At 37.0% G+C, this 15,019-nt stretch overlaps 1 protein-coding gene across 1 annotated transcript in view; it reads left to right on the top strand.

Annotated features, from left to right (window-relative positions):
* Positions 1–15,019, top strand: part of TBX20 (T-box transcription factor 20) — a 56,407-nt gene that overhangs the window by 34,604 nt on the left and 6,784 nt on the right. The gene's annotated exons all lie outside the window — the stretch shown is intronic.

The raw sequence follows: 15,019 nt of genomic DNA, 5'->3' as shown, positions 1-15,019 counted from the left end.
TTGAATAAAAGCATGTGGATCTTTGTTAAATCTTTCAGGTACAGACCCAAGAATAGGGTGATAATTTAAATTTTTTATAATTTTTCCACTGTGGAAGTATAATTATTCTGTTTGGGGTACGGAGTTGTGGCAGGTGGATTGGTGGGGTAGGGAATGTAGGAAAGGGAGTTTTCACCGTGCAGTGACTGAGCTCCCCTCTCAGTCTGCCTCAGCGGCTAGAAGTTAGCACCTCTTCCAACCAGCCCGGCAGAGCAGCCTTGCAGCCCTCCTCCAGAGTCAGAGTGAGCAGAGCCAACCACGGCCATGGGCCCACAGCGTTCAGTGTACGATAACCACCCCGGGTTAGCTGAGAGCCTCGCTCTGGGATTCCTTAGTCCTAGCCTCCAGAGTGCGAGAATCCACTCCTTGTCAGCTGTTCACAGACCTGGCTTTATCATTCATCTCTGCTGCTCCAAGGTGGGGTTTAGGTGAAGCTCTGACCGAGGACTTCCCTTTATTCCCTCCCCAGCTAGCTTGCCAGTGATGACTGACACGCTGCTTGGTGCTTCCCTCACTCCTCTCCTGTTTGTGGCTAAACCGTGCATTTGGCATTCTACCTGATTTCCTGTTTTCTCAGTCATGTCAGTGGGGCAGAGAATTAAATACATAGGCTTATCTCACCTTATTCATTCAGGATGCATACTGAAAGTCTCTATAAAATAAGTTTAAAATCCCCTGGCACTGAATACAACTTGCAAACACATGAAATTTGGACAGAAGCCCAGAAGGAATCAGGCCTTTTCGCTCAGAGCTCAAAGCCACTGTATTAATTTAGACGAGGAAGGAAACTTCAGGAAAGTTGCAAATCTGATATTCTGGGAATTGATGGAAGTTTCATCTGCATCAAGCCACAGAGCAACCAATGTTTTGGCAGCTTTGCTAAAGAGGCTCATATTTTGTGGACAATTTCTGTGTCTTTCGTGATGACTTACAGTTTCAAAAAGAAAGTGATGTTTGGTCCTAACACAGCTCTCAGCTTGCTTGTAGAGTGTCTGAGGCAGTAAGGTGTTCATTAGAAGTGGTGCAGGGTCAGTGGGGCCTATCTCTCATCAGGTAAGCGGCTTAGAGCAGGGGTTGGCAAACAGCTATCTGCCACCTGTTTGGTACAGGCCGCAAGGTAAGAATGGTTTACCTTTTTCAGTAGTTGAAAAAATTAGAAAAATAATACTTCGTGACATGCAAAAGAATATGAAATTAAGTCTTGTTGTCTATAAATCAAGTTTTACTGGAGGACAATCACATTTTTCTGTTCATGTATTGCATTTGGCTGCTTTCATGCTACAGTGACCGAGCTGGGTATATCTGACAGAGACCATAAAGCATGTGAAGCTTTAAACATTTACTGTTTGGCTTTTTTAGAAAAAGTTTGAGGATTCCCGGCTTAGAGCTTTAAGGGACAGTGGAAATATTAGCAGCGGGGAAAACTCCTACCCAGCAATTTTATGTCCATAGGATGATGTTTCCTCTCTGTGGGCTGAAATGAAGCAACTCAGAATTTCGCTTTGAGCCTGTTGACAAAACTGGCGAGATCTGATCTCTGCCAACACCTTATCCTTCCTGTCTTTGCGGTGGTGGTTGAGACGTGCTCGCAGGGGCATTTTAGCAGGTGTAGTTCAAGCCAGAAGAAAGATGACAGAGTAGGGTAACCAAGTAACAGCCTGGATATGCATACTTTCTAAGAATTCCTGCAGATTTCAATCACCTATGGTATTGTTACCCATTTTCTAATTTTGTACCTCAGCTATGATGAAGAACTGGAAAATAGGCTGTGATTTTTTTTTTTTTTTTTTTTTTTCTCTCCAAGCACCAGAAACTTTCAGGGCCTTTAGAAAACAGTATAAAAGGCTTTTGGGAAAGCAGGTGTTAGAAAGACTCCTAACACATCCTCATCCAGTTTATTGTTAGGGAATTAGAAAATATTTTTTTGAATATTTTTCAGACTCACATTTTAAAATGGCAAAATGATGTATTTGAAATGTGTAAGAATCAGGTACTCAAACTTCAAATAAGTAAAATGTGAGCCTCCACCTTTCCACTTATGCTTTCAGTTTGAAGGGTGTGTGCACACACATGTGGGCATTAAAGATAAAATCATAGAGCGCCTGGATGGCTGTCGGTTAAGCACCCGACTTCGGCTCAGGTCATGATCTCACAGTTTGTGGGCTTGAGCCCCACATCAGGCTCTGTGCTGACAGTGGGGAGCCTGGAGCCTGCTTCAGATTCTGTGTCTTCCCTCTCTCTCTGCCCCTCCCTCACTCACACTCGGTCTCTCGAAAATGAATGAATGTTAAAAAAAAAAAAAAAGATAAAATCCACCATGAGTTCAAACAAATACTTTCCATTTAAATTCAGGGTGATAAGGCTTTAGTTAACTTCTTTGACCTTACACCTGTATCTTTTCTCTCATGCTGAGAATCCAGTTCTCACTAACGAGGGAAATGATAGACTGTTCTGTCATTACTCATGTGCTTTATCTCACAGTGTGTAGATACACAGCGATCTCACAATACACATATCACATACCTCCAACAACATGGCACCTAAAAATAGCTAAAATTCTTGTTGTGGTTCTTTGTGTCCTTAGTGTAGATTCTACTCGGGTGTTTGTTTTTAGCTTGTTTGCTTAGTTTCTTTTCCGTATTTTACTACTAGAGTATTTTGAAGTCACTTGGAATCATTCCTCTATGTAGTTATGCTTACTACCCAATGATACACATTTAGGTTCGTTTGTTTTATTGTATTTTCTGGGTTTTTTTTAATTAAAAATGTAATTTTCTTACACGATTACTTAGTAAATGATTTACGTAGTTTCAAGACAGATCTACAGAATGTGGCTTATTCAGAGGTGTCAAGATTCTATCCTATCCTTTCCACCCTATTTCCTTCTACTATAAGTAACCATTAAAAAAAAAAAACACTGTTTTTTGTGTTTTTTACTATAAGAAGATACATATTTATATTTTTTCCTCTTTTTCTTTTTTGTTTAAAGTTTATATATTTATTTTGAGAGAGAGAGAGAAAGGGAGGGGCAGAGAGAGAGGGAGAGACAGAATCCCAAGCAGGCTCTGCCCTGTCAGTGCAGAACCTGACCCAGGGCTTGACCTCAGGAACCGTGAGATCATGACCTGAGCCGAAATTAAGAGTCAGACGCTTAACTGACTAAGCCACCCAGGTGCCCTGACTTCCTTCTTTTCTTAAATATTAACATACTCTACACATTTTCTACCTCTATACTATGTGAGTATAAAATATATATGTGATATACATATTAATACATTGGAGTTCAGTTCAGTTGTATTGCTTTGTTATATTTAAATAGATAAATGAGGCTTTTATGTGAATAATCTTTTACTATGTGGTCTATTTTATTAGCAACCTTTCTTTTTTATAATTTTTTGATAACTATGAAGGTTTGTGCTCTTATTTTGTCTTCCTGTACACTAATATTTTTAAAAAATTCCTAGTCTCCCCTTTCTAATTTTCTCTAGGTCCCCTACTGTAAGCAGTATTGAAATTAACTAGTAACTTATTTTTTCCCCTCATTTTCTCTATTTTTAAGCATTGGAAGTAATATTCCTTTAATCTCAGTTAATAAATAATTAAAACTTATTCTACTTAGCATCTTCCCTCCCCATTCTCCTCCCATTCTTGAGAATTATACTTGATTTACCTTGTCAGAGTATATATTCATTACACAATGTATTCTTTTTTATTTACTTATTAAAGATTTTTAAAATTTATTTTTATTTTTAAATTTTTTTTAAGTTTATTTATTTTTGAGAGAGAGAGAGAACGAGCAGAGGAGGAGCAGAAAGCGAAGGAGACACAGAATCTGAAGTAGGCTCTAGGCCCTGAGCTGTCAGCACAGAGCCCAGTGCAGGGCTTGCACTCACAAACCATGAGATCATGACCTGGGCTGAAGTCAGATGCTTAACCGACTGAGCCACCCAGTCACCCCCATATTCTTTTTTATGGCTTAACCTTAGTTCTTCAAGTAAATATAGATTTAATGCCCACTGATATATCTTATATCAGTGTTTCCCAGTCATTTTGATTGTCTGAAGCTCTTTTTTCCCACTAGATTCCTCTAGAAAGGCTCGTGGGGCCAATATTCCTTGTCTTTTGCATGCACATTACAGTGTGTGGCCTTTATTTGTGAAAGTCGGTTTGATTTGGTAGGTAATCCTTGCCTCACATTTCTTTCCTGTCATATCTTAATTATGCTGTTATTGTCTCCTGATATAAAATGTCACTTTCACAGTCTCATGGCCATCTAATATTCCTGTCCATTTAAATGACTTAGTCTTTTTTTCTGGAATGACCAAAAGATTTCCTTCTTTTTCCTTTGTTGTTAATTGTCCTTGATCAAAAGACAGAGGGGCATCCCTACTTCCCAGAAGAGGGTTATCTGGACTTGTGTCCCTGTTTCCTTCACTCATAGATGTTGTTAAGGAACAGAAAGAAGGTGGTATCAGTCCTTTGAAACTTTACTCATTTGCTCCTCTTGTACTTCATGCTTCCTTATCAGGAGTAGTCGTTGGTGTATAATCCAAGACTCTCCCTACACTGAATTCTTGTAAGCTTCCCGGTGGAATCCTTTTTGAATTAAAAGCAGTGCTGATAACTGTAGAGTCGGAGAGGTGGCAATCCACGGGTGAAGTGAAATGTGAGGACTGTGTCTACATCCTGGGTCCCCTCCAGACAGCTGGCACTCACACCGTTTTGACGGACTCAGTGGTAGAGCGGAATGGATGTCATGCTCCGTACTCTTTCCAGATGTCGGATAGTAGAAGTATTTCTTTAAAAATCCTCCGCTACCTTTGAATTTTGGATGTAATAGTTATCTTTTTCTTGAGGATTGGTCTAGAACAAGACTAATGCAGTATACTTTTGTGCAATTAGTTCATGTTTCCTCTCTGTCTTCACTTTCCCCTACTTAGGATATCTGCTGGTATGTGGGCTTTCTTCTAAGCATTTGGGCTAGCTTTGGAAAAAAGAAAACTGTGACAGTCAGGGCTCCTGCAGTCAGGCATTTTGGAAGTGGTTACTTCAGCCTAATAGCTGTTACCCAGATAGCCAACAACGTAAGTTCTCATATCACTCTCATATCCTGTCTTTAGAGAACACCAACAGAATAGATTTAGGCAAAGGAGAGAAATATGTATATTGGGAGAACGGGACTATACTAGCTAAGAAAATAAATAGATTAAACTTCAGCTGAGTTGAATAGAGAATTGGTTATGGCTCATAAAGTTTGCTAATTCCCTTAATCTTTCACGAGTACAACTATCCCTGAGTCTTATGGACACTCTTAAAAGGCACACTCCAGAGTGTCTGTAATGAAGTAAAACTGAAACAGAATTTTAATGAAGCCTGCTAAAACAAAACAAATCCAAAAAACCCTCCTTGGATATTGACGGCAGCGGCATATCAAGATACTTGCAAATAAACATGCTAAAAATAGTAAATGGCAAAAGCTAATAACAATAGTCTCTGCCCTTTGGATCTGCCCCTGCTCCCAGCGACCTTCACTGTTCCCCTGGGGCCCACTTTCAGTCACAGGAGCCACAGAGCAGGCCAGGGCTTCTGCAGTAGGGGAGGACAGAGGACCTCTGTATCACCTCTGCATAGAGGGACAGGCCCCAGGAATATGACGTTGCTCAGAATGAAGAGACAGGAATCAAAGAGTTAAAAATTGAATTTTATCTCTGAGACTGTTGAACAACATATGATACTCCAATCTTCTATAAATGAAAATGACTTTATTTTTAATTATTGGTATATAGTTCATTCTTTCTTAAACACAGAATAAAACATGAGAAAAATATTTTAAATTGTATTCATACCTGTGTGCCATGACATTTTGCAGTTGAACTTCCAAAAAAAACCACCTTAAACCTAGCTTTCTAGGAAGTATGTATTTTGGGGCTGGAATGATTTGGGGAGCCATCCAATTAATCTGTCATTACACCAACGAAGCGACGAGGGCCCAGAGCCTGCAAGTGATTTGCTCAGGTCACACAGTTAGTTAGTAGAAGATCTGGGGTTAGAACCCAGGGTTCTTTACAACTAATGGACTTTTTCAAAATGGCTGTTTTTAATTTTTCCTTTTTACATATTTAAGGATTCATAAATTGTTAGAGCCATATGAATCTTAGAGATCATCTAATCCAGCCTCCTCGTTCCCTACGACCCCCTCATTTTGTAGAAGGAATCAAAGCCCAGATACAGAGGAATCTAATCACACAGCTTCATAGGAAAGAAACAGTTATATGATTTCACTCATATGTGGAATTTAAGAAACACAACAGATGATCTTAGGGGAAGGGAAGGAAAAAGAAGATAAAAACCGGGAGGCAAACTATAAGAGACTCTTAAATACGGAAAACAAACTGAGGGTTGCTGGGAAGTGGGTGGGGGGATGGGCTAAATTTGTGATGGGCATTAAGGAGAGCTCTTGTTGGGATGAGCACTGGGTGTTATACATAAGTGATGAATCACTGGGTTCTATTCCTGAAGCCAAGACTACACTTGCATGTTAACTAACTTGAATTTAAGACAAACAAAAAAGTCATCTCCAATGAGGAGACTTAGTAGAAGAGCCTGAATGCATAAAAGGAAAGCGATTTTCTTTGGTGACTGGATTAAAGTCTGCTTTCAAATAAAATCTCTTAGTTGAATAAAGTAAAATAATCTGTTGACAACAATCTCAAAAAGGAAGGGATGGGAGTGCCTGGGTGGCTCAGTCGGTTGAGCGTCTGATTTCAGCTCAGGTCATGATCTCACAGCTTGTGAGTTCGAGCCCCGCATCAGGCTCTGTGCTGACAGCTCAGAGCCTGGAGCCTGCTTCAGATTCTGTGTCTCCCTCTCTCTCTGCCCCTAACCCACTCACATTCTGTCTCTGTCTCTCTCAAAAATAAATAAACATTAAAAAATTAAAAAAAAAAGGGATGGCTTTTAACAGAATTAATTTTTTTCAATTTCTAGTTACCACGGAATTCCTCTAACTATCAAGCGGTGTTTCTGTCCTTAAAACGTTAACTCATTTATCCACAGTTTCTAAGAGAAAGCATTTCTTTTATAAAGCAGTGTTAAACCCGTGACTCAGGTAGTTAGAGTCGCAGAGTTATTCACAATTGGCATTTAGCTGTGAATTGTCCTCGTTTTTTACCTGCTTGTGATTTTGTATCTGTGTATGAAGGATATTTGTTCCCTGCCTCACAATTTACTAATGTTTATTTAGAGGTGAGTGATCTGTACTTTGCTTGAGACCTTTCTTCTAGTTGTCACAGCCGTAAGACTTAGAAACTAAGCATAATAGTTTTGGGGGTTTTTTCATTGGTCCAGTTTACTTACTTAAGTTGCTAATGATGATATAAAAACAGAAATGCATATTACCACTGAAAAGAAAAACCAGTAGGATTAAGTGAAATAAATAATCATAAACTGGAGTCTAAAAGCTTTTTAAAAAATTAAAGTTATTTTGTTTTTCCAAAATGGATTGTATTATACATTTCAGTTCTCAAATTAAAATTAACCATTTATAATACATCTTAAATTATATTATGTAAAGTTCTCATTTATTAAGTACTTTGTGGAAGCTACAGATATTGATGATAGATTGTCTTCCAGTAATTTATAACATTATCTGCATAAATCTTTGGGAAAATCTTTGTGACAAGGACTTATTTACAAAGGCTCAGGAAGACGATATAAGCTTGAACAAATTGAGGAGCAAGAACAACTTTAAATATTTTATTTCTTAGAGATTGGAATTGATTTTAGTGGACTTGACATTTTCTCCCTAAACATAGTTTTTTTCCAGGTGTGTATTTAGGAGAGAAAGTTAGAATATAAATTGAAATAATATTTAATTTTCTCCCTGACATGTATAGTGTAGGATGGCTTCAATGAAGCATGGCAAGTTATAGCTACTGGAAGTCCTAACTTCATCTAAAATGATTATGACTCTGTAACCAGCTTTAGGAACACACAATCTTGATACCCAATAATAACAACAAGAATTTATTTTTATCTGTAAACATTTATTGAATTCTTATTATATCCCAGGTACCAATATAAGTTCTCTATGTGTATTAAATCATTGAATCTTAATAATAACCTTAAGAGCTAGACCATATTAATATTCTCATTTTACAGATGAGGAAACTGAGGTGTGGAGAAGTGAAGTAATTTGCCCACAAGCACACAGCTAGCAAGTGGCAGAGCTAGGATTCAAGCTAAGCAGGTTCCCACCAAGCATACTTGTAACCACCACATTAGGGCAGTGGTTCTCTAGGTATGGTCTCTGGGTCAGCAGCCATAGCCATCTTCTCAGTGTGTCCTCACATGACTGAAAAGCAGAAAGCCACAGAAAGCCCCACCTCCTAATTCCGTCAAATTGGGAGTTAAGATGTCAACAGGTGAATTTTCAGGGGGACACAGACATTCAGTTCATAATACACACTAAAATTTGAGAACCACTGCCTAGATTAAGTATTATTCTCTCTTTGTTCAAGGGCCAGCGGTGCAGTAGTAGAGATAGTCATGCACGCACGTGATTGTGATCAATCTAGAAAGTACAGTAAAAGAAGAATATATTAAGTATAGTGGTGGTGCAAAGGAGAATGTAAGGGAGAAAGGAAGGTTTTGCTTTTTGAACCTTGAGAAATTTGCACTCTAGTTTCAGAGGTAGATGATGGGCAGTCAGTTCCAATACTCATAGAGTGCTTTGGTTTTGCTTGTTTGGGGTTTGAACAAACAGTGACTTCAAACAGGTCCAAACATTTTGGCAGGATATCAACATCATCATTGTAGCTACCCTTTATCTTGCCCACCTTCTGGCTATGATAGTGCCTCTCACATGTATATTATTCTTGGGATTGATGGTTACATTATAGTCAAAAGGGATCTTTTAGAGATACCTAAAGTGATAATGTATTTCTCTTACCTAGAAAAATAATTTAATGTTAGATTTTTAGAAAGGCCGGTAATGATACTTCAGTAAAGGTACCCATTTTATTTATCTACTAGATCCAAAGGAAGCCCACTAAAGTTACAGTCTCTTTCTTTAGGCTATAAGAGAACTGAGCATTACAAGACACTCATAGCTTGTGATATCTAAATCACTTAACCCATTAGGTGAGTCATCCCTTATTTTTCAGGGTACAGTATTTTAGAAGTCCTTGCAATAGGGCTTCTAGGCCTAAACAGGTTCTTTGCACTTTTCATTCTGCTAGAAACAGGGATTAGATATAAAGAATGGGGGCTGTCTACTCTTTGTAACATCTTCGAAGAGATGGCCCTGATATTGCACCACTGTTTTCAATCACTTAAAAGGCAATAATTCAATTATGGCACCCTTTATATAAGACCTGCCATTGCTTTCATTCACTTCCAGGCCTGACACAAGTAAATCACTTCGATAAAATCCTTTTTTCTTCTCCCTCCTAGAGATGAAAATAAGTAATGATACTAGTGATCTACCAAGGACAAAGTGAATATAATGTTCTTCTTATAGAAAAGCAAGGTATTTTATAAGGCAGTGACTCATTATGTTATTTGGGAAATGATTTATCAGGTTGTGTATGTGAAAGATGTTTAAGTGATTTTATGCAAGGATATTTTTAGAGAAACAAATACTGCATTTTGTTTTTGAATTTAAATGCTTGGATAGAACAGCTTATATGCATAGGATGGGGAGAGGAATATACCTCAGAGATATACCATCCATAATGGGCCTATCGATGGCCATTCCTTTTAACTACACAAAGAGAAAATGTTTTCTAGGGTATTTGAAGCAAGTTCCTTGGTGAAAATAACCACCTATGTTCATTTTAAATATTAACTGTACGACACATGGCTCAGACTAAAAGGACATCAGCTTGAATGTATGTTATAGTTTTAATTTTAAGGATTGCTAAGCTTACTTGACTATTTTCTTAATGGCCCAGGTTACCCCAAAAGACAGTAACTCTCTAATATTGTAGTAAAATAAGTCCTCGAGTAAGTGACATCTGCTGTTAAGGTTGTGGGGGTCCAACGTTACCAGAGTGTGGACATATAAAAGTTAAAATATGTGACAGTTGGGAAATTGGTTAATTAGGGTCCCTGTCCTGCCAAATTATCCTTTTCTATTAACTTCTGCATTTAATATATTTACTGGTGCCTCTTAGTACATGATAAACTATTTTCATTTCAACAAGTCTAACTCAGAGGATTAAACAGGTCTGTACAAGAGATTTAAAAATAGGTTACACTTTTAAACAAGCGATATGGACTCACTTAAGCTTAACATTTTACCTTTTATGATAGGTATAATTTTATAGAAGAACTTCAGATAGGGGCGCCGGGGTGGCTCAGTGGGTTAAGCATCCGACATCGGCTCAGGTCATGATCTCACGGTTTGTGGGTTTGAGCTCCACGTCGGGCTGTGTGCTGACAGCTCAGAGCCTGAAACCTGTTTCAGATTCTGTGTCTTCCTCTCTCTCTGTTCCTCCCCTGGTTGCACTCTGTCTCTCAAAAATAAATAAAACATTAATTTTTTTTTAAATACTGCAAATAACACTCTAGTCAAGTTCTCTGCTGACTTTAATGTTCTGTCAACAAGAAGAATCCTCTAATTTGGATCTCATTGCTCTGAATTAAGATGATTCAGATGGGTAGATAAATTGGAGAAAAATATAATCTAAGAAAATAAAATATTTTACCTGCTTTAGGTATACTTTTATAGGTTACTACATACCTCCTATGTGCCAGACACCGTTTTGGCTGGTGCAAATACCTTATCATATTTAATCCCCATAGTTACCATTCTTAGCACTAGTCCCTGCTTTATTCTTCCATAGCACTATTATCATTATCTAATGTGCTTCATATTTTTCTTAATGTCTCTCTCTCTCTCTCCTCTTGAGCCTCCTTCCCTGTTAGGGATTTTTATGTTTGCTTACTGCTATAGAATAGTGCCTTGTTCATAATAAGTACTCAATAAATATTTTTTGGCTGGATTAGTGGCCCTGTAAGGCTAGTATTCTTCTCAATTTACAGATGAAGAGAGGTTAAGGAAGTAACAAAACTAGAATGTAAAAATAGTTCTAGGTGGTCCACCTACTCATCTCTCCATTCATCCATTTGATAAATGATTTTAAAGCCCATGACATTTCCAATATACTACTCTCTACCTTCAGTGCATTTACTATATTAAAAAATCAGCATGTTAATGACAATTTTTATCAATTCATTATAGTAAATCTACCAAGTATTGATGTTAGTTCGGCAGTTCTTTTTGTTCATTGGCAGGGTAGTATTTTCATGATATTTTTATAATTTCTATTAATTTTGAGTAAACAATACATATGCCCAAAGTTCAAATGGTACAGAGGAGTATATGGCAAAAAGCATCCATCACATACCACTCTTCTGTTCCTGAACTTGTGTGCCCATTGGAGTCACTTGGGGAGCTTTGACAATTACTGTAGTCTGGGTCCCACCCCAAGAGATTGTGGTTTACTTAGTCTGTGTGTGTGGCCTGGGATTTGGAATTTTCAGAAGATCCCCTGGGGGGACTTTGCTTCAGGTAAAGTAGCAAGTATACTCTCTTGCCTTAAATAAGAAACACATGAAATATATGAAACATTTTTTATGACATTGGACATTAGGCAACAAAAGACAGTAATCCCCAAGGGATGGGAATTAAATGAGGTAAGCCCTCTGATGGCACCAGCTTTATAGTCTAAGAGAGTATCTAGGTCATGGCACAAGGATGGAGAATACAGGCAGAGCTTGGCAGATTTCCTGAGGTTAGCAGTAGGAGCTTAGAGTCTGATAAGACTAAAACATTGAGAATCCACAGGATAGATTATAGGATAGGAGAACTGCAGAGATCTTCAGGGGATCCCTTGGGATCCCTCTTGAGTGTTCAGCTAAGATCTGATTAGCATATGCATCTGAGGAAACTACCAGAGGCTGGGAGTAGAAAATCTGAAAAGGCACTGTTGGTGGGAATGCAAACTAGTGCAGCCACTCTGGAAAACAGTGTAGGGGTTCATCAAAAAAAATTAAAAAATAGAACTTCATCAAAAAAAATTAAAAAATAGAACTTCATCAAAAAAAAATTAAAAAATAGAACTACCCTACAACTAGGAATTTACCCAAGGGATACAGGAGTGCTGATTCATAGGGGCACATGTACCCCAATGTTTATAGCAGCACTATCAACAATAAATAGCCAGCACTATAAATAGCCAATTTATAAAAGAGCCTAAATGTCCATCAACTGATGAATGGATAAAGAAGATGTGGTTTATATATACAATAGAATACTACCTGGAAATGAGAAAGAATGAAATCATGCCATTTGCGGCAACATGGATGGAACTGGAGTAGTATTATGCTGAGTGAAATAAGTCAGTCAGAGAGGACAGATATTATATGTTTTCATTCATATGTGAATCTTGAGAAACTTAACAGAAGACCATGAGAGAAGAGAAGGGGAAAAAAATAGTTACAGAGAGGGAGGGAGGGAGGCAAACCACAGGAGATTCTTAAATACAGAGAGAGAACAAACTGAGGGTGAACGGGGTGGGGGGATAGGGAAAATGGGTGATGGGCATTGAGGAGGGCACTTGTTGGGATGAGCACTGGGTGTTGTATGTAAGCCAATTTGACAATAAATTATATTAAAAAGAAAAAAGAAAATACTTGAAAAGATTAGAGGAAACACTGCCTAGTATTTATACAAGGGTGGGAATAGCATCTAACGGGTGGACTAGAAAACCTTGTGATTTGCAGGGCATTTGATAGAATTCTCAGAAAGGTTTTGCGTCAGTAGTGAGGAAAATTTAATCCTAGACTAAACAGTGTTCCAGTCTTCCCTCAGATATCTTGAAAGCAAGACCCAAAAGGATCAAATTATTTCCGAGTAACTTAATTATATTCCAGAACAAAACTCAGTAATATTTATAGAAATACAAAAACACCCAGCACCCAACAAGATAAAATTCATAGTCTGGCATCCAATAAAAAATTATCAGAAATGCAAAGAAATATGCAAGGAAAATATGACCAATAATGTGGTTATAAATTTATCAGTTGAAAATAAAACTGACACAAATATTATAATTACTAGACAAAGACATTAAAACAATTATTATAACTATTTTATATATTCAAAAAACTAAATACAGACATGGGAGGTGTCCAAGAGATTCAAATCAAAACTCTAAAGATGAAAACTACAATGTATCTAATGTATAAAATGTATTAATCCCACTGGATGGGATTAATGAGAGTAGACATTGCAGATGAAAAGACTGGTAAATTTGAAGACACAGCAATAGAAACAATCCAAAATTAAACGTAGAGAACAAAGAGAAACTTTTAAAAATGAAGTGCATTTTCTAATATATGCATAATTGGAGTCCCTGAAAGGTAGATGGGAGTTGAGGGATAGGAGAAGAATTATGTTTAAGAAATAATAACCAGAATGTTTCCAAGTTTAATGAGAATTTAATGACAACTGGAAACACCATCCAAAGAAGCCCAACAAACTCAATCTCAAAAACTTGAAGAAATAACATGAGGGAGGGCACATCATAATCACATTGCTCAGAAGTGTGATGAAGAGATAAAAATTGAAAGCAAGCCAGGGAATTAAAGACATATTACATTAAAGACATATTACATTAAACATAAGGTGAGAGTAGATTTCTTGTCAGACAACAAAGTAAATGAGATGGTAGAGCACCATTTTTGACGTATGTGTCAACCTAGAATTTTACACTCTGCAAAAATAACTTTAAAAAAAAAAGAATAAAATGAAGACATTTTTCAGGTATACAAAACCTGAAAGAATTCACCATCATCAAACTGTACTACAGATATGTTAAAAGAAGTTCTTCAGGTAAAAGGAAGATTAGGTGTCAATCTGGATCAATACAGAGAAATGAAGAGCAGTGGGAATGGTAGCTATAAGGATAAGTAGATCAATTTTTCCCATATTATTTACATCTCTTAAAAAATAACTGTTTAAATTAACCATAATAATATAATGTAGGATTTATGTAAAAGTAAAAGGTTTGACAAGAATGGCACAAAAGATGGAGAAATGGAAATATATTATTGTAAGTCTTATAGTGTACTTCAAGTTGCCTAGAAGGTTGTAGTAAAAAATATTTACTATAAGTACTAAATCAACCACTAAAATAACATAAGTAAGTTATAGCTAATAAACCAACAAAGGAGATGAAATGAAATAATAAGAAACAACCTAAAAGAAGGCAAAAAAAAAAAAAGGAAAAGGTAAATAGCATATGAGAAGGTAGGATGCAAATAGGTGATAAAGATGATAGACTTCAACCTAAACATATTTATAATCACATTAAATATAAATGCACTAAATACCTCAATTAAAAGGGAGAGATTATCAGTTTGGATTAAAAAGCAAAATCCAAATATATGCTGCCATATAAAAAATGTGCTTTATATATAAAGACACAAGTTGAAAGTAAAGCAATGGAAAGAATATACCTATATTAACACCAATCAAAAGAAAACTGGAGTGACTACATCAGTATCACAGATTTCAGAGCAAAGAATTTACCGTGGATAAATTAGATCATTTCATACTGATGTAGGCATACCACATTTTATTGCATGTCACTTTATTGTGATTTGTGAATACTGCATTTTTTGCAAGTTGAAGATTCAAGACTTCAGTGGAGGAAGTAATTGCTAATGTGGTGGAAATAGCAAGAGGACTAGATTTAGAAGTGGAGCCTGAGGATATGACTGAATTGCTGCAATCTCATGATAAAACTTTAACAGATGAGAGGTGCTTCTTATGAATGATCAGAGAAAGTGGTTTCTTGAAATGGAATTTACTTCTGCTGAAGATGCTGTGAAGATTGTTAAAATGACAACAAAGGATTCAGAATATTATAAACTTAGTTGATAGAGCATCAGTAAGGGTTTGAGAGTATTG

This window comes from Panthera leo, chromosome A2 (assembly GCF_018350215.1).
Source record: "Panthera leo isolate Ple1 chromosome A2, P.leo_Ple1_pat1.1, whole genome shotgun sequence".
Lineage (NCBI taxonomy): Eukaryota > Metazoa > Chordata > Mammalia > Carnivora > Felidae > Panthera > Panthera leo.
This window is presented reverse-complemented; position numbering and strand designations above follow the sequence as displayed.